This window comes from Vicugna pacos, chromosome X (genome assembly GCF_048564905.1).
Source record: "Vicugna pacos chromosome X, VicPac4, whole genome shotgun sequence".
In the NCBI taxonomy this organism is placed as follows: Eukaryota; Metazoa; Chordata; class Mammalia; order Artiodactyla; family Camelidae; genus Vicugna; species Vicugna pacos.
This window is the reverse complement of record NC_133023.1, coordinates 28,368,375-28,387,865: the sequence shown is the minus strand read 5'-3', so window position 1 is coordinate 28,387,865 and position 19,491 is coordinate 28,368,375. Positions and strand designations below refer to the sequence as shown.

At 38.9% G+C, this 19,491-nt stretch overlaps 1 pseudogene; it reads right to left on the bottom strand.

The window, feature by feature from the left end:
• Nucleotides 1–935: 935 nt before the first annotated feature.
• On the bottom strand, nt 936–1,737 carry LOC102538837 (ferritin heavy chain pseudogene; annotated as a pseudogene).
• Between the last annotated feature and the right edge of the window lie 17,754 nt (nt 1,738–19,491).

The following is a 19,491-nucleotide window of genomic DNA, read 5'->3' as shown; positions in this document are numbered from 1 at the left end:
TCTATAGCCACCACAGGTGAAGCCACCATTGTGTCTCTGGACCTGCTCCAGTATCTCCTAACTTGTCTCCCAGCCTCGACTCTCCCTCTCCCCTGACATTCTTCAAAGCAATGAGAATCCTGGGTTTTACATTCAGGGAGATTTATTCTACTTTATATTCAATAGCACAAATTTGACCTTTGCCATGACCTTTAATTTTTCAGCCCTTCTAATGAGGTAATTTGAGGTTTTTGTGGTATTCTTTTCGTTTAGTGGAAGAAAGGGTACAATGGAAGGAAAAATACACATCTTTGGATGTTTTGTAAGGGCAATATGCATAACTGGCAGGGTGACCCGGGAAGTCACTCCTGCATGTATGGGAACGTCAGCTAAGGCTCAGTTACCATTATCCCTGTTGGCAGGGGTGAGACTGTCAAGGAGGGACTCTGCATACCTGCTTCTAGGACCCCCAGGCTGCTGCCCAGAAGCAACACGTGCTAACATTTCTTAATGAGCTAAACGTTTTCAGGTCAAGTTGAAGACCCTTTATTTTACTTCCTGTCCAATCCCACTCTTCACTTCTTAAGAGTTCACCAGTATTATAAATTCCATACTGTGTTTAAGTTTAATATTACCACACACAGGTGTCACGTAGACTAGGACCGCAGATGACCCCTCCCCCACCCACTCACTCCTTGTTCATTAGGGGAATACTGCTTTTGTATTTTCCATGGTCCCAGGCAGTACCTTCTCCGTCCATCTGTGGAGACCCTGAGCTGCATGTGGATGGGGCATGGGTGCTGGAGAGACTCCTGGATACCTGTTTTAAACTTACAAAGTGAGAGGTGTGCACACGTGAATCAACCAGAGACCTTTATTTATTTAAGAACCAATAACTTTATTGGAAGAAATGGTAACAATGAAAGAAGAAAAACTTAAGTGAACTTTTTTTTTTTTTGCAAGGGCAGTATTGCCGTATGCATGCCAGGCAGGGGGACCTCGGGAAGTCACCCCGTGACCACGGGGAACTCCAGTCCAGGCTCAGTTCTTGTCGCTGTTGCCCAGGGTGAGCTTGTCGAAGAGGTACTCTGCCATGCCGGCTTCCGCGGTCCCCATCTTGCGCAGGGTGGTGATGTGGTCCCCCAGCTCCTTGATGAACTCGACCTGCTGGTTCAGGCAGTGGCTCTGCAGGTAGTGGCACAGATGGGCGTCGCTCTTGTCGCTGGCCAGCTGGTGCAGGTCGAGCAGGCTCTGGTTGACGTGCTTCTCTAGGCGCAAGGCGCACTGCATGACCTGGAGGCCGTTGTCCCAGTCGTCGCGGTCTGGCTCCCTGATGTCGTGGAAGCAGAGGCGGCCCCCGCGCTGGTTATGGAGGCGCATCAGGCTCTCGGCCCGCTCCCACAGCTCCCGCGAGCGCCGCAGGAAGAAGCTGGCGAAGTGCTTCAAGGCCACGTCGTCGCGGTCGAAGTAGAAGGCCATGGCCAGGCACAGGTAGGAGGCGTGGAGCTCCAGGGTGACATGGCTGTTGATGGCGGCCTGGCAGTCGGCGTGGTAGTTCTGGCGCACCTGCGAGGGCCCCGCGGGCGTCATGGCTCGCGGCGTGGGCGTCAAGGCCAGGACGTAGGGGGCACAGAAGCGGGGGCCGCGAACCGGGCAGCGGCGGCGGCGGCCTTGTACCCTCCTCATGGTGGCTGATGAGGGCGGCCTGAGGCGGCAAGCTTCAGGCAGGCAGGCAGGTCGCTGGGTGTGAGCTCTTGGTTGGACCGGAAATGGTGGCCGTTATGAGAGTAGAGGGGGCGGGGCTAGATGGTCTGTTACAGGAAGCAGTCGGGAGTGGGGTGGGGGAGTGGGGTGGGGGAGTGGGGTGGGGCCAACGGAGCGGGTCAGGAGTGTAGTGTCCCAGATTCCATCAAAGCCTGGGTGAAGCCAGGAGACTGCTGAGTGCCTGGCATCTAATCAGTTTTTAATTTTGCAGATTTCTAATTTACCACAACTTTGTCTTGTCGTCTAAGTGCTTGTTCCCTTCTGTAGCAACCTTTTCTTATTTTACAAATTATTTTCTTCCGTTACAATTCTGAGAATATCAGTTTGAAATTTTGGTAAAGTTCTCTTCTGTTTTCTGTATTATACCTGGGTTTTGCTTCCCCCTAGAAACAGTTCTGTTTATCAAGATCTTCTCATTTACATTCCTCAAACATCTGGCAAACCTTTGTTCATTTATATTTAGGAATAAAGGACTCATTCGTTTAGTCTCGGTAATTAGCATGGATCTGGTCTAGAGCTGCGCCGTCCGTTTCACTAATAGGCTTCTTAGAATGGGAGGGCAAAGTGTGTCAGTTATTCGGGGGTCTTTCCTTTGAGGGTACATGGCATGGTGCTTGCAGGTAGCTTTATTCTGTTGCCAAAATAAAGATGATATTTCTGACATTGTAAGAGGAATGTTTTTCCCTTCGAGGTAGCTGTGTCCTGCTGTTTGCTGTCTGGGCAGGTCTGCAGTTGTTTTAAACTCATTCCTCTCTTAGACTGTAGTTTGTGGGGATTAAATGTGATCAAATTATGCAGGTGCTTAAGCCCAATGTAAGTAGGGGTGGGGGAGGCTCAGGGCAGGGCAAAACAGATGTGCTGCTCCCAGAGTAGCTCTTTCATGTCACAGTTGACCTAGATCCCTCCATGGTGCTACAATTTCATTTACCCTGTCCTAGTGCTTCTCTGAATGTGATGAGCTTTTCTACTGCAGATGATTCAAGTTCTCTGAATTTACCAATCTAACAGCCTCTGCTTTTCCCATCTATCAAGAATTATGGTCTGCTCATGGCCACCCTTTTTAGTGTGTGTCCGTCTGTGTAAATAACTTTTATTCACCACTATGATTCAATTTTTTGACTATAAGTGAAAATAACTAGTCTGAATAGGTAAACATTTACACACTTTATAAACCACGGAGTTCTCTCTTTAGGGAACTATTAGGTATTATTTGTTATAATCAGTTGGAGATAACGGACAAAAAAGATGAAACCATAATAGTGTTAAGAAAAATCACAGAGTCAGTGTAAACGAATTTTTAGCAATGTATTTCTTAATATCACTGTTTTTCAAGTGGACATAGTTATTGACTTGATAGACCATATTATAGGCCACAGCACGTATCAATAAATAAAAAATTATTGATGTCATGAGATATGTTCTCTGATTACAATGAAATTGGATTAGAACTTATTAACATGAAAAATCTGAAAAAGACTCAAATATTTGGAAACTAATGATACCTTTCCAAAGCACCAAGGGACAGAGAAGAGATCAAAGGGAAATTAGAAATTACTTGGAATTGAATGAAAACAAAACCATAGCATATTAGTATTTGTAGGATGTAGCTAAAGCACTTCTCCATGTTAATTTATAGCATTAAATTTCTATATTATAAAGTAGAGTGGTTTCAAATCTCTTTCACAACCTTCTACCTTAAAAAGTAGATAAAAACCAAAGTAAACCCAATCAAGCAGAAGGAAGGATTTTTTTAGATATGAGCAAAAAACAGTAGAAAAGAAAACATAACAAAAAATAATAGAACCAACAGATCCAATCAATGAAATGAAATCTGGCTTTTTGAGAAAATTAAACAAACAAAAAGATACATCTCTATATAGACTAATCAGGAAAAAAGAGAGAAGAAACAAATTACCAGTTACAGGAATTGGAGAGAAGACATCACTACAGATCATACTCATTAATAGGATAATGAAGCAAAGTAATTGAGATATTGTTATATAACAAAAAATATGTATTTTGAATTTCACCCCCAGCTCCTGGGTAGAGGTCCTGAACCCTGTAATTTTCTAAATGATAAGAGTCACAGAAGCATCTTTTTTTGTAATACTTTTTTTTCTGCCCAGTTTCTGAAATAGTTTTGGTGTGATAAAGGTGAAAGGGGAATCATTTGTTATTCATAACAAACTCCCCTAAGCACCCCTTAGTTTATGATAATGAGGTGACTTTGGGGAAGCCCCAAAGCATAGAATACTGGTTGCTAGGGGAATCAATCATGTAATTATAGGGATGGAACATTCAGCCCTTCCTCCTGATTCCCAGAGGGGAGAGAGGCTAGAGGGTGAGTTCATCACTAAGAACCAATGATTTAATCAATCACAATGAGGCCTCTGTACAAAACTTAATGGAGTAGGTTTAGACAGCTTCCTGGTTGGAGACCACATGGAGGTGCTGGAAGAGATGTAACTAGAGAAGGCATGGAAGCTCTATGTCACTTCCTGCTATTCCTTGCCCTATGATATTCTTCCATCTGGTTGATCCTGATTTGGATCCTTTTAAAATAAGCTGGCAATCTAGTAAACAAACTATTTTTCTGAGTTCTGTATACCATAAGGAGATCACAGGACCTCCAATTCCTGTTGGTTAGAGCACAGGTAAGAGCCTAGACTTGCAATTGGTGCTTGAGGTGTGTGCAGGTGGGGTAGGGTGGGGGTAGAGGGGTAATCCTGTAGGAATGAATCCTGAATCTGTGGGACCTGTGCTAACTCCAGGTAGTTTCGTGACTGCATTTTAGGACATCCAGTTGGTGTTTAAAAAGTTGAAGAGCAGAATGGCGTGGGAAAAAAATCTGACACATTTGATGTTACAAACTGTAATAGGGATAACTTTATGCCAATAAATTCAACAATGCAGCTGAAATTAAACTGCAGGCTAATCTGATGTATGATCATAGACACAAATATCCTAACTAAAAATTTTACCAAAAAATTCACAGTAATATATAGTGTGTGTATATATATATATATACCTATGATCACTCAAGAAGAAATATATAAACTGAATAGCCCTTATTTATTAAATAAATCAAATTTTTCAGTTAAAATCTTCCCACAAAAAAAAGTCCAGGCCCAGATAGCTTTGCTGATGAATTCTGCTAAGCATTTAATTAAGAAATAAGCAAATTATAAAAACTCTTCTAGGAAACTGAAGAAGAAGGAGTATTTCCCAGCACTCATGATGCCAGCATTACCCTGACACCAAAATCAGGCAAAAAATTACAAGAACACTACACATCACTATCCTTCATGGATATAGGCACAAATATTCTTATTGTGGATGAAAACTGAATCCAGTAATGTACAAAAGAAGAGTATATTATGGCCAACTGAGGTTAATCCCAGGAATGTAAGGCTAGTTCAACATTAGAAAATCAATTGATATAATTCATATTAACTGACTAAAGAAGAAGAATCATATAAATATCTCAATAGATTCATAAAAATTGTTTGGCAAATTCAAACAGCCATTCCTGATTTTCAAAAGAAATCTTAGCAAAGTAGGAGTTGGGTGGCGAACTTTCTCAACCTGATATAGAGCTTCTATGAAAGACCTACACTTAGCATCGTACTTATTGGTGGAAGATTGAATGATTTCCACCCAAAGATCAGCAGGATGGCAAGGATGTCTACTCTCATCACTCCTAATCAACACTGATCCAGAGGTACTAGCTCATAAAATAAGGCAAGAAAAGGAAATAAAAGGCATACGAATTGGAAATGAATAAATAAAACTATCTCTACTTGAAGATAACATAATTGTCTACATAGAAAATCTTCAAGTGTGCACAAAGAAACTACTGCAAGGAATAAGTGATTTTAATAAGAGCTTGAGATACAAAGCCAATACACAAAAATCCATCTTATTTCTATATATTAGCAATGTACAGTTGAAAAAGGAAAAAAAAAAACCTTAAATACCATTTAAAATTGCACCCAAACAAGCTATATGAAATCCTTCAGTATAAATCTTATACAATGTGTGAAAATCTGTACATGACTACAAAACACTGATTAAAAAAAGACTACCTAAACAAAAAGAGAAATATATTGTGCTTATGGATTAGAATATGCAATATTGTTATGTCAGTTATCCCCCAAACTGATCTATATATTCAACACAATTCCAGTAAAAATCCAAGCAGGCCTTTTTGTAGAAATAGAACAGATGACTATTAAACTAATATACAATGGCAAAAAAAAACAAGGATATCAGAAACAAATTTGAAAAAACAGTATTTGAAGACTCACACTGTCTGATTTCAAGCCTTACTATAAAACTGTAATCAAAACAGTGTGATACTGAAAAAAATTTTACATAGATGAATGGGACAGAAATATAGACGAATAGAACAGAAATGTGCCCACATCTTTATGGTCAGTTATGCTTTGAAAAAGGAAAGGCCATTCAATAAGGAAAGACAATCTTTTCAGCAAATGGTGTTGGAACAAGTCAACATTTGCAAAAAAAATAAAAATGACAAAACTTAATTCATTTCTTTTAAGAGCTAAAAATTAACTCAGTGTGGATCATAGAACTACATGTAAAAATAAAACTATAAAAGTTCTCATGAAAGCATAGGAAGCAATCTTTGAGATCTGGGGTGGGACAAAAATTTCCTGGACACAGCACCAAAACATGATCCATAAAAGAAGAAAATGACAAACTGGACTTGATTAAAATTAATAAGTTCTTAAAAACACCATTTAGAGAATAAAAAGAAGATGCACAGACTGGGAGAAAATATTTACAAATCATGTGTTTGATAATGAACTTGTATCTAGAATACATAAAGAATTCTCAATAATAAGAAAGAAAGGGAGAAAAATTAGGTGAAAGCTTCTGACATACATTTTAGCAAAAAAAAAGATATGTGGATGACAAATAAGCATATAAAAAGATACTCAAAGTCATCAGTCAGTAGAGAATTTCACAGTAAATTCATAATAAGCTATCACTACACAACTATTAGGATATCTAAAATTGAGACACTGACGTTAAGGATGCAGACCACCTAGAACTTTCATATAATGCTGACAGGAGTGAAATATGGGAAAGCCACAGTGGTTTATGTTTTGGTGGTTTCCTGTAAAGGTCAACATACATTTACCACATGACTCAGCAGTTTTAGTCCTAGGTATTTATTCACATGAAATGAAAATGTGTATTCACTCTAAAGCCTTTATATGGGTGTTTACACTTGCTTTTTTGTAATTGCCAAAAGCTGTAAAAAGCAAATATTCTTCAACTGATGAATGGAAAAACAAACTAATGTTATATCCATACCATGGAATTCTACTCAACATTAAAAAGGAATGAATTACTGAGAGAAGCAAGATGGCGGAGTAGAAGGACGCTTGTAGCTCACCCTCTCCCACAAATACACCAAAACTCACATCTACGGACCCACTCAGCCAACCAGAGCACCTGCCGAACTCCGACAGAACATTGCCCTCTTCGAAAGACAAAGACGCCAAAAATCTGGTAGGAGAAAAGGGAAAAAGAAAGAAGAAAAAGCAAAACAGTGTGGGACCAGTCCTGCGGGGAGGGAGTAACAAAGGAGGAATAGTGCTCGTTTGCTAAGTCTCCCTCTCTCCAACAGAGAGGCCAACAGGACGGAGGGGGAGCCTCCAAGGCTCAGATATGCCCCGAGCACCCCTTGACCAACAGAACTTAGCTGAACAGGCACAAAGGGTCCCCACAACACCCAGCCTGAGATGCGAGCTGGCAGCTGGGGGCAGGGACAGGTTGCCCGAGCCGGGCGGAAGACTGGGGCAGTGGCACTGACGCAGCCCCGGGGCACTGCAGGGCACTGTGAGCCAGGGCTGGGAGGGGATATCGAGCAGAACCACCTCAGTTCCCCATAAATTGTGAAAAAAGCAAAGCAACACGGCTTGTGTGCCCTGATGGGAGGGGCGCCATAGCCTTTGTCTCCTCAGACCTGCGCCACCATTACTGGCGCTTCTTTCAAGAAGAGAGGTAGGGCTCAGCCACAGCCGCCATCTCTTGTGCACAGCGCCCGGGCGGGGGCTGGGCCAAGACTTGAATCCGCACCCCAGAGCTCCAAAACCTCCTAGGCAGGACTGAGACTTGTTTACAGCCCAAGGCAGATAGGATCTTTCTGCCCTGACACCTCAGAGAACTTGCACTGCCAAGACAAACAAGGAGCTGAGATTTGGCACGGAGCAGGGGCGGGGCTGTTCTGCAGTCTTCCCCGAGCCCACCTTCAGAGCACCACCAAGGTGAAGCAGGCAGCTGCACAGAGCAGCGGAGCAACCGGCGCCTGGTGAGGGCAGGCAGCCACCTGCCTTCCTGGCAGGAACACAGCACCTGACCACAGTGCATGATCCGCTCACCTGCCTCGCCTGAGCGCAGCATATGAATCTGGCCTCGGGAGGGGGTGTGACCAGCCCACCAACCGAGTAAGAGCTCAGCACCTGACCCAGTGTTGGGAGGGGGCACGATCTGCTAGCCAGCAGCCACTGGGAGCAGCACAGATGAGGGGGCCAATGGAAGGCCTCTGGAAACAGCAAGCTGAGTTTGTGAAACAGGGCAAAAACACAAAGACCTCTCAATAAAATCATTAAGAGCACACCGTCTCCAGGAGAACTAGATAACTGATACTCCTTAAGCCACAGTGCCAGAGAGATTTGAGCAATATGAAGAAGCAGAGGAACCACTCCCAATTAAAAGAGCAAGAGAAATCCCCTGAAAGCACGATCAAGGAAAGACATTGATGGCCTACTAGATCAAGATTTCAAAAAAGGAGTGATCAAAGAACTGAAGGAACTAAAAGAGACACTGTTTAGAGATATAAAATATGTCAAAAATGAAACAGAAGCGATAAAGAAGAACCAAGCAGAATTAGTAAACTCATTTGCTGAGATGAGAGCTGACCTAAAGGCTGTACAAAGCAGGCTACATAATGCAGAGGAATGAATAAGTGATCTAGAAGACAGGACAATAGAAAGCACCCATTCAGAAGAACTACAAGATAAACAAATAAAAAATAATGAAAATAGTATAAGGGACCTATGGGATAATATAAAGCGTGCCAATCTACACATAATAGGGGTTCCAGAAGGGGAAGAAAGACAAAGGGGATTGAAAACGTATTTCAAGAAATCATGACTGAAAACTTCCCAAACCTAAAGAAGGAATCAGATATCCAAGTACAGGAGGCTCAGAGGGTCCCAAACAGGAAGAACCCAAACAGACCCAGACCAACACATATCATCATCAAGATGACCAGGGTTAAGGATAAAGAAATGATCCCAAAGGCAGCAAGAGAAAATGAAAAAGTGAGTTACAAGGGAACCCCCATAAGGCTCTCAGCTGATTTCTCTACACAAACACTATACAGGCCAGAAGGGAGTGGCAAGATATATTCAAAGTCCTGAATGGAAAAAAGATGCAGCCTAGGATACTCTATCCAGCAAGGCTACCCTTTAGAATAGAAGGAGAGATAAAGAACTTCACAGACAAGCAAAAACTAAAAGAGTTTAGCAACACTAAACCCATGCTAAAAGAAATATTGACAGGTCTACTCTAAATAGAAAAGAAGCAGGATGCTACAAAAATGAGAAACTCATAACTGGAAAGGTGATAACTATAATGAATTACAAAAAGAATAAACACAAAATTGTAAAAGAAGACATCTAAATCATTAAGAGTGGAGAGGGAAGCAAGGAAGCCACTGTGGAAAACAGTATGGAGATCCCTCAAAAGACTAGGAATAGACTTACCATATGACCCAGGAATCCCACTCCTGGGCTTATATCCAGAAGGAACCCTAGTTCAAAATGACACCTGCACCCCAATGTTCATAGCAGCACTATTTACAATAGCCAAAACATGGAAACAGCCTAAATGTCCATCAGCAGATGACTGGATAAAGAAGATGTGGTATATTTACACAATGGAATACTATTCAGCCACAAAAAACGACAACATAACGCCATTTGCAGCAACATGGATGTTCCTGGAGAATGTCATTCTAAGTGAAGCAAGCTAGAAAGAGAAAGAAAAATACCATATGAGATCACTCATATGTGGAATCTAAAAAATAAATACATACATACATACAAAACAGAAACAGATTCAGAGACATAGAATACAAACTTGTGGTTGCCAAGGGGGCGGGGGTGAGAAGGGACAGGCTGGGATTTTAAAATGCAGAGTAGATAAACAAGATTATATTGTATAGCACAGGGAAATATATACAAGATCTTGTGGTAGCTCACAGCAAAAAAAAAATGTGACAATGAATATATGTATGTTCATGTATAACTGAAAAACTGTGCTCTACACTGGAATTTGGCACATTGTAAAATGACTATAACTCAATAAAAATGTTTTTTTAAAAAAGGGATGAATTACTGACTCATGTAACAATATGGATGAATTTCTATTGCATCATGCTAATGAAAGAAGTCACAGTCAAAAGGCTACCTATGGTATGATTTCATTTATAAGACATTCTGGAAAAGACAAACTCTTATAGACACAGAAAACAGGTAAGTTTTCTGGAGGTGAGGGGAGAGGTTCACTACCAGGGAACACAAGATGGGGGATTTCTGGGAGTGACTAGACTCTTGATATCTTGATTGTGGTGTTAGTTAACACAACTGTATGCTTTTGTCAAAACTCTCTGAACTAGGCGTCAAAAAATGTGAATTTCATTGTATGTAAATTATACCTTAATTTTAAAAATCAACTAAGTCATAGGAATAGAAAAGAAAAAACTACAATTTTAGCTAGAGAAATACCATATATTTTAGCAAATAGAATCCAACAACACATAAAAAAGATTATACATCATGACCAAGTGGGGTTCATCCGAGGGACACAAGGCTGGTTCAACATATGCAAATCAATCAATGTAATACATCACATCAACAAGAGAAAGGACAAAACCACATGATCATCTCAATCGATGCAGTAAAAGCATTTGATAAAATTCAACACCCATTTATGATAAAAACTCTCACCAAAGTGGGTATAGAGGGAACATATCTCAACATAATAAAAGCTATATATGACAAACCTACAGCCAGCATAGTACTCGACGGTGAAAAACTCAAAAGCGTCCCACTAAAATCTGGGACAAGACAAGGATGCCCACTATCACCACTCCTAGTCAACATAGTCCTGGAAGTCCTAGCCACAGCAATCAGGCAAGAGAAAGAAATAAAAGGGATCCAAATTGGAAAAGAAGAGGTAAAAGTGTCATTATATGCTGATGACATGTTACTATATATAGAAAACCCTAAAAGGTCCACACAAAAGCTACTAGAGCTGATTGAAGAATTCAGCAAGGTAGCAGGTTACAAAATTAACGTTCAAAAATCAGTTGCATTTCTTTACACTAATGATAAATCAACAGAAAAAGAAAGTAAAGAAACAATCCCATTTAAAATAGCACCCAAAGTAATAAAATATCTGGGAATAAATCTAACCAAGGAGGTGAAAGAATTATAGACAGAAAACTATAAACCATTGATGAAGGAAATTAAAGAAGACTTTAAAAAATGGAAAGATATCCCATGCTGTTGGATTGGAAGAATCAATATTGTTAAAATGGTCACACTGCCCAAGGCAATCTACAGATTTAATGCAATCCCTATCCAATTACCCAGGACATATTTCACAGAACTAGAACAAATCATAATAAAATTTATATGGAACCATCAAAGACCTAGAATTGCTAAAGCATTACTGAAGAGAAAGAAAGAGGCTGGAGGAATAACTCTCCCAGACTTCAGACAATACTATAGAGCTACAGTTATCAAGACAGCATGGTATTGGTACCAAAACAGACATATGGACCAATGGAACAGAATAGAGAGCCCAGAAATGAACCCACAAACTTTTGGTCAACTCATCTTCGACAAAGGAGGCAAGAATATACAATGGAATAAAGACAGTCTCTTCAGCAAATGGTGTTGGGAAAACTGGACAGCAGCATGTAAAACAATGAAGCTAGAACACTCCCTTAAACCATATACAAAAATCAACTCAAAATGGATTAAAGACTTAAACATAAGACAAGATACAATAAACCTCCTAGAGGAAAACATAGGCAAAACATTATCTGACATAAATTTCAAAAATTTTTCTCCTAGAAGAAATAAAAGCAAGAATAAACAAATGGGACCTAATGAAACTTACAAGCTTCTGCACAGCAAAGGAAACCAGAAGTAAAACAAGAAGAAAACCTACGGAATGGGAGAAAATTTTTGCAAGTGAAACCGACAAAGGCTTGATCTCCAAAATATATAAGCAGCTCATACAACTCAATAAGAAAAAAATAAAAAACCCAATCCAAAAATGGGCAGAAGACCTAAACAAGCAATTCTCTAAGGAAGACATACAAATGATCAAAAAGCACATGAAAAAAATGCTCAGTATCACTAATTATCAGAGAAACGCAAATCAAAACTACAATGAGGTATCACCTCACACCAGTCAGAATGGCCGTCATTCAAAAATCCACAAATGACAAATGCTGTGGAGAAAGGGGAACCCTCCTACACTGCTGGTGGGAATGCAGTTTGGTGCAGCCACTGTGGAAAACAGTGTGGAGATTCCTCAAAAGACTAGGAATAGACTTACCATATGACCCAGGAATCCCACTCCTGGGCTTATATCCAGAAGGAACCCTAGTTCAAAATGACACCTGCACCCCAATGTTCATAGCAGCACTATTTACAATAGCCAAAACATGGAAACAGCCTAAATGTCCATCAACAGGTGACTGGATAAAGAAGAGGTGGTATATTTATACGATGGAATACTACTCAGCCATAAAAACTGACAACATAATGCCATTTGCAGCAACACGGATGCTCCTGGAGAATGTCATTCTAAGTGAAGTAAGCCAGAAAGAGAAAGAAAAATACCATATGAGATCGCTCATATGTGGAATCTAAAAAACAAAAACAAAAACAAACAAACAAAAACAAAGCATAAATACAGGACAGAAATAGACTCACAGACAGAGAATACAGCCTTGTGGTTACCAGGGGGGTGGAGGGTGGGAAGGGATAGACTGGGATTTCAAAATTGTAGAATAGATAAACAAGATTACACTGTATAGCACAGGGAAATATACACAAAATGTTATGATAAATCATAGAGAAAAAAATGTGACAATGAGTGTGTATATGTACATGAATGACTGAAAAATTGTGCTGAACACTGGAATTTGACATAACATTGTAAAATGATTATAAATCAGTAAAAAATGTTAAAAAAAATTAAAAATGAAAAAAAGAAAAAAAAGAAATACCATATAGATGAACATACACACACACATATATAACCTAAGAGTATTTACAAATAATCAACTCAGCACGCATTCATATACAGTAAGGTGAGTGGCATCCACAGATGCCCTAGGAAGACATTAAACCAGTCATCAGTACTTCTTGTAACAAAATTCATAACTGTACTGAGAACTATCAATAGTCTGGTTTAATTTTCCCCCAGTTTCTGTGTAAAAATGTCATGTGATACAGACTAAAAAGCCTAACATATTCCACATCAAAATATGGGTAAAGAAGACTTTCAGGATATATTGGTACTTTTTAAAGTAATACGTGTTGCCCCCTTGAAAGTCAGTGACTTATATAAGAAACATTAACTTCAGTTTTAGAGAAAGAGAAACAGTGACAAACGCACATTTTCTATTTTGATGACTTTGGAGTAGTGTTTCTGGCCTTATCCTCATTGTAGGTGGGGAATGATATGGAAATTGGATGATTTTTTTTTTCCTTTTGGGAAGGAAGCTGTACTATTTGTATGTTTATGTTTTGCCCTGCCTGTATAGAGAAAATGAATTAATATTTCTTCTGGATAGGGAAAAAAATCTGTAGCATAAAATGAAACCTGAAAACAATTAAATCAATGGTGTCTGCAGCATTCTGTAAAATTCCGGAGTGGCATATGGGCTAAAGGCAAATCAACCTAAAGGAAAATCCTTTATCATGTAAATTATTTTCATTTGCATGAGACTTGAATATATAGTACTGTTTACTGGAAATCTTTTTTTATGGAGAAAATGTAGAACATTTCAGAGAACATCCTTGTACAAAGAGCACCACATCACAGACAAGGGGCTGCACAAGATTCATGGACAAATCATGCCCTAAGGAGACTTAAGATTTGAAAAGTCCATTTGGTACCTCTAAACAGATTTAGCATGAGGAGAACTAATGAGAACCTACCTACCACTTGGCCGACACTGAGCTGTACACAAACTTCATCTTTTTTGAACTTTAGAACAGCAAATCTATAAAATGGGACCATGTATACAAGTAAAACTGATAGGTATTAATGGTCCGATTGTACAAATAAAGCAACCAAGACCCAACCAGATAATTAAACGTCCCAAAGCCATATAGCCAGTGGCAGAACTAGAATATGATGCAAAGTTGCTTTGTCACTGAAGATACAATTTCTGAAAGGGGTGTCTAGTGATTAGAACTAAGAGGGTCTAGAACACACTGTCCACTAGAAATATAGTATTAGTCACAAATGCATGCCATATATGAAATTTTAAATTTGTTCATATCCACATTACAAAAGGTAAAGAGAAACAGGTGAAACTGATTTTAATTATATATTTTATGTAATACAATATATCCAAAAAAATTAAAATTAGTTAATATAAAAAATTATGAGATATTTTACTTGCTCCTTTTTGAACTCTTTGAAATCCAATATCTATTTTACACTTATAGTACATTGTTGGACTGCTTACTTTTCAAGGGCTTGATTGCCTCATGTGCTTAGTGTCCATTGTACTGGACAGAGCACTTCTAGAGGCCAACATGGCCCAGGGAGCACCTCTGAATGGGCTGGAGGAGACAAGCAGAGGTGAAGACTGGTAAAGAAGAAGCTGCATCAACTCCAAGGGACTACTTCCTTGTGTATATTGAAATTTCATCTAAAATTTAATAGGGTTGATCACTGAGGTAGTATCTTGATGTATGTCACATAATCCTTAAAGATTAATTCTGGAAATTTCAAGCATGAATATTGCCAGTGAAAAGGCTTGTCTCCAATTGAGGGCCTGACTGTATGAGGCCATGTTATGAAATGAGCCCCCAGTGCCTGGGAACATCCCTGGGGTTCCTGCGGCAACACAGAATGAGATTCAGAGACACCAGGCAGAGGTCACTCTTGTTTTCCCTTTGACTGTGCATTCAGCAACACCTAAGCCATGGGCATCGTGGAAAATGTCTAAATTAATAAAACCACAGGTCAAGCATTTTAGAGCAGAAAGACACTCTACTGATCTTCAGCTTCAATGACTCATCCAGTCTAGAGTTACACATTCATCCCGCTGTGTGAATACTTCCATTATTGGGGAACACATTCTTGCCCAAGGCAGTTAATTCCATAGTTGGGCTGTTTTAGTTCCCTTATATATTATCTCTGCATCTGCCTCCCTAAAGCTGCCTCCATTGGTCTTGACTCTGCCAAATGGAGTAAAAAAGAATCACCATGACTCATTTCAAAATTTTTAAAACCACCCCGTAAAAGACTGAAAGTAGAACATTCTCTAACACCATATACAAAAATAAACTCAAAATAGATTAAAGACTTAAATGTAAGAACAGATACTCTAAAACTCCTAGAGGAAAACATAGGTAGAACACTCTCGGACATAAATCACAGCAATATATTTTTTGAACCATCTCCTGAAATAATGGAAATAAAAGTAAAAATAAACAAATGGGATCTAATAAAACTTAAAAGCTTTTGCACAGCTAAGGATACCAACAACAAAATCAAAAGACAACCTACAGAATGGGAGAAAATATTTGCAAATGATGTGACCAACAAAGGACTAATCTCCAAAATATACAAACCACTCATATACCTTAACATCAAAACAAACAAACAAACAAACAAACAAAACCCACGCAACCCAATCCAAAAATGGGCAGAAGACCTAAACAAGTAATTCTCCAATGAAGACATACAAATGACCAATAGGCACATTAAAAAATGTTCAGCATTACTGTCAGAGAAATGCAGATCAAGACTACAGTGAGGTATCACCTCACACCAGCCAGAATGGCCATCATTAAAAAGTCTACAAATGATAGATACTGGAGAGGCTGTGGAGAAAAGGGAGCCCTCCTACACTGTTGGTGGGAGTGTAGATTGGTGCAGCCACTATGGAGGACAGTACGGAGATTCCTTAAAAAACTAACAATACACTTGCCATGTGATCAGCAATCCCACTCCTGGGCATATACACAGAGAAAGGTAAAATTCAAAAAGACACATGCAACTCCAGTGTTCATAGCAGCACTGTTTACAATAGCCAAGACATGGAAACAACCCAAATGTCCAACAGATGACTAGATAAAGATGTGGTGTATATATACAATGGAATACTACTCAACCATAAAAAATAACAAAATAATGCCATTTGCAGCAACATAGATGGACCTGAAGGTCGTCATTCTAAGTGAAGAGAGCCAGAAAGAAAGAAAAATGCCATATGATATCACTTATATGTGGAATCTTTAAAAAAAAAACACAAATGAACTACTTATTATTTATAACTTAGATGACTGATTTCTTGAATATGTGTAAGCACAAGTGACTATCATTGGATTACTGCATTCTGTTGATTATTTTGCTGTTGGCTTTATTCCTTTGATAACTATGTAAGTTTAAAAAGCTAAAGACCTAAACTGTTCTTAGAAACAATGATCAGTACATACATGTAAACTAAAAAATGTGCAGTATATTATATATATGTATTTACATGCAATATATTGTATATATGCAGTCAAACTGTAAAAATTCTACCTAATAAAACTGAAAAATTGGAAAAAAATTTCAAAACCTCCTTTCATTGACAATAATGCTGCTCACATATCAATGCTGTCCGGCATTACCTACTGCACTTCTCTTATTCATTCATATTTGCTTTAGAAAAAGAACCTTTCCAATGCATAGATTTTCCAAATGATATTGGATCTTTTCACGGGAGTTCTGTGTCCATTGATCTGGACATGACACTCCCATTACTTTATAATAAGATTCCATTACTTTTTCCAATGTTTCAGTTAATGCTGTTAATTCCTATTAAAGCACAAACTCCCCCGGGTGTTTTTCTCATTAACTGCAGTCATGTTAGTTCTCCTCCAGACAGTATAGTAATCCATCTTTTGGATTTTAATGCAAGGCTCTTGTTTTCCTTTTGGTTTCACCTTGCTGTCTTCACCTCATCATCCTCTCATCAGGTTCTTTAATATCTCTATTTCCATTACCTCAGGTCTAAGTCAACTTTTCTCCAGAAAAGAGTTAACATAGCAGGCCTAAGACCAGTACCTTAGAAAGAGTATCAATTTGCAAACTTGCAAATTTGTCCCTAGGCTGGTGTTTGGGAGCTTGGGATTCAGGGCAGTTGTTGTTTTTTGTTTTTGTTTTTTTTTAATCTTAGCAGACATTAAGATTTATTATAAAGTTATTGTAATTGATACAGTGTGGTACTGGTGTCGGGATACAATACTCAGGTGGAAAAAGGAATGACTATTCCTCAGGATAGTAAATGGTGCTGGGATAACTGGTTATTCACATGCAGACAAAGGAATTGCCTCTCTCCCTTGCTCCATATATAAACAAAGCTTGTATCTAAATTAAAGACTGAGTGTGAAGCTTAAAACTTCTAAACTTTTAGAAGAAAATATAAAATACTACCTTTATGAATGTGTAGTAGGAAGAAGTTTATAAAGCATGGCCCACAAAGCACATATCGTAAAGGGAAAACTTTCTCCAAGGAAACCTGATTCCTTTAAGGGCAGAAGAGCATTTGGGAACCAAGATCCACACGCTAGGTGTAATGATTACTACCGCGGTGTCACTGCTCCCATTCCCTCTCTGTGGACAGACGGGGACTATTTGTACACATACACACACATACATATATATGCACACATACACATTTACATTCATGTTTACTTCCATGCTGATACTGAAAACCGCTACATTCACACTGACACCTCTAATTCTAAGCCATCACCACAAAGTTCAATCTCATTTTCTCCCTGGATCTCATTATCCTTAATACATTTACTTATTTGATCAAGCCCCTTACGTGCACCAATCTCCCTCTGCCGCCCCCACCACTTCCCTTACAGCAATGACCTCCTCACTCCACCTACACTCCAGGACTGCCGCAGCTTGACATCACCACTTGGACTCCCTCTTCATCCTTCCCAGTCCCCATCGTGCTCAGTCCCCAGCACCCACGTCAGGCCTTCCTCCTATGCAGAAGCTCCTATTACCTTACTCTGGGCCACCATGGCTTCTGGTGCAAACACCTGTCCTGTGTGTCTCCACCTCATGGCTTTATGACTGAATTGTTCCCGGAAAAGAGGGAAGAAGAAAGGAAAAGAAGAGCTACCTCTAGAGGTTTATGGTTTCATTTTTTATACTTATCCCTTCAATCTATGGAAATATGGCACAATTTAAAGAGGGGAGAGGTAGGGGAATGGGCAAAAGAGGTGAAAAGGATTAAGAGGTACAAACTTCTAGCTATAAAATAAATAAGTCACAGGGACGTAATGTACACAGTTAATATAGTCAATAAGACTGCGATAACTGTAAGGTGACAGATGGTAACTGAGCTTATTGTGATTATTTCATACTGTATCAGAATATCAAATCACAATCTTGTACACCTGAGACTCATATAATATTGTAGGTCTAGTATAAGTTAATAAAAAAGATTTAAAAATTTTTTTAAATAAAAATAAAGATTTTACTGATATTAAACTATAATTTACTAAGTAATTCTTATAGTCTTATACAGATATCTTTCTGATTAGTATAATATACAATCTTGAAATAAATGACAGTTTTGATTTCTGAAGAAAGTAGCAGAAAGACAACTCTAAGGTCAAAAAAGCTAACATGTTGGCAATTTCATCTACAACTGAAAGAAGGAAAATATAGTTGAATTTTAACAAGGCTGACTTTCCCTTTTAAAAAGGCAGTATGTAAAGTCCAATTTGGAAAGTTTTCAAATTAAACAAGAGAAAGCTATTCACTAAAATGTAAAACTTGCGGATGAATACATGTAATTACGTCTGGGCTCTGTGACTGCAAGACATTAGTTGCTTCTGAGGGATTGTTCTCTAACATACTTTGGGATGGCAAAACTCTGCTCCCCTTTACCATTAAATAATCAGCCTTTTCCATGTAGATGCATGTGCTTAAACATAATTTTTGGATATTCAAGTTATTAAAATCTATTACTGTCATCATACTTTTTGATGCCCAAATTGCCTCAAGTTTGGCCACCTGGAGCCCCTTCAAACTGCTTCTTGGGTTTTTTTAATTTTGAAATAATTTCTGACTTGCAGACAAGTTGCAAAAATTAGCAGTTTTTCTATATCTTTCACGAAGCTTCTCCAAATGGTAACATTGTACATAACCATAATGCAAATTATCAAAACCAGAACACTACCATCGATACAATACAATTAACTAAAACATAGACCTTATGTGAATTTTTCTAGTCTTAAAGGGAATAATTACTTCTAGTTCTTCAGTCTGGCACCACATATGCTAAGATAATTACGTAAATAATTTTTTCATAATTGGTATTTGATCAAATTCTTGATAAATAGGAAAATAGCCTACTTTCTTAATGTAATGCGT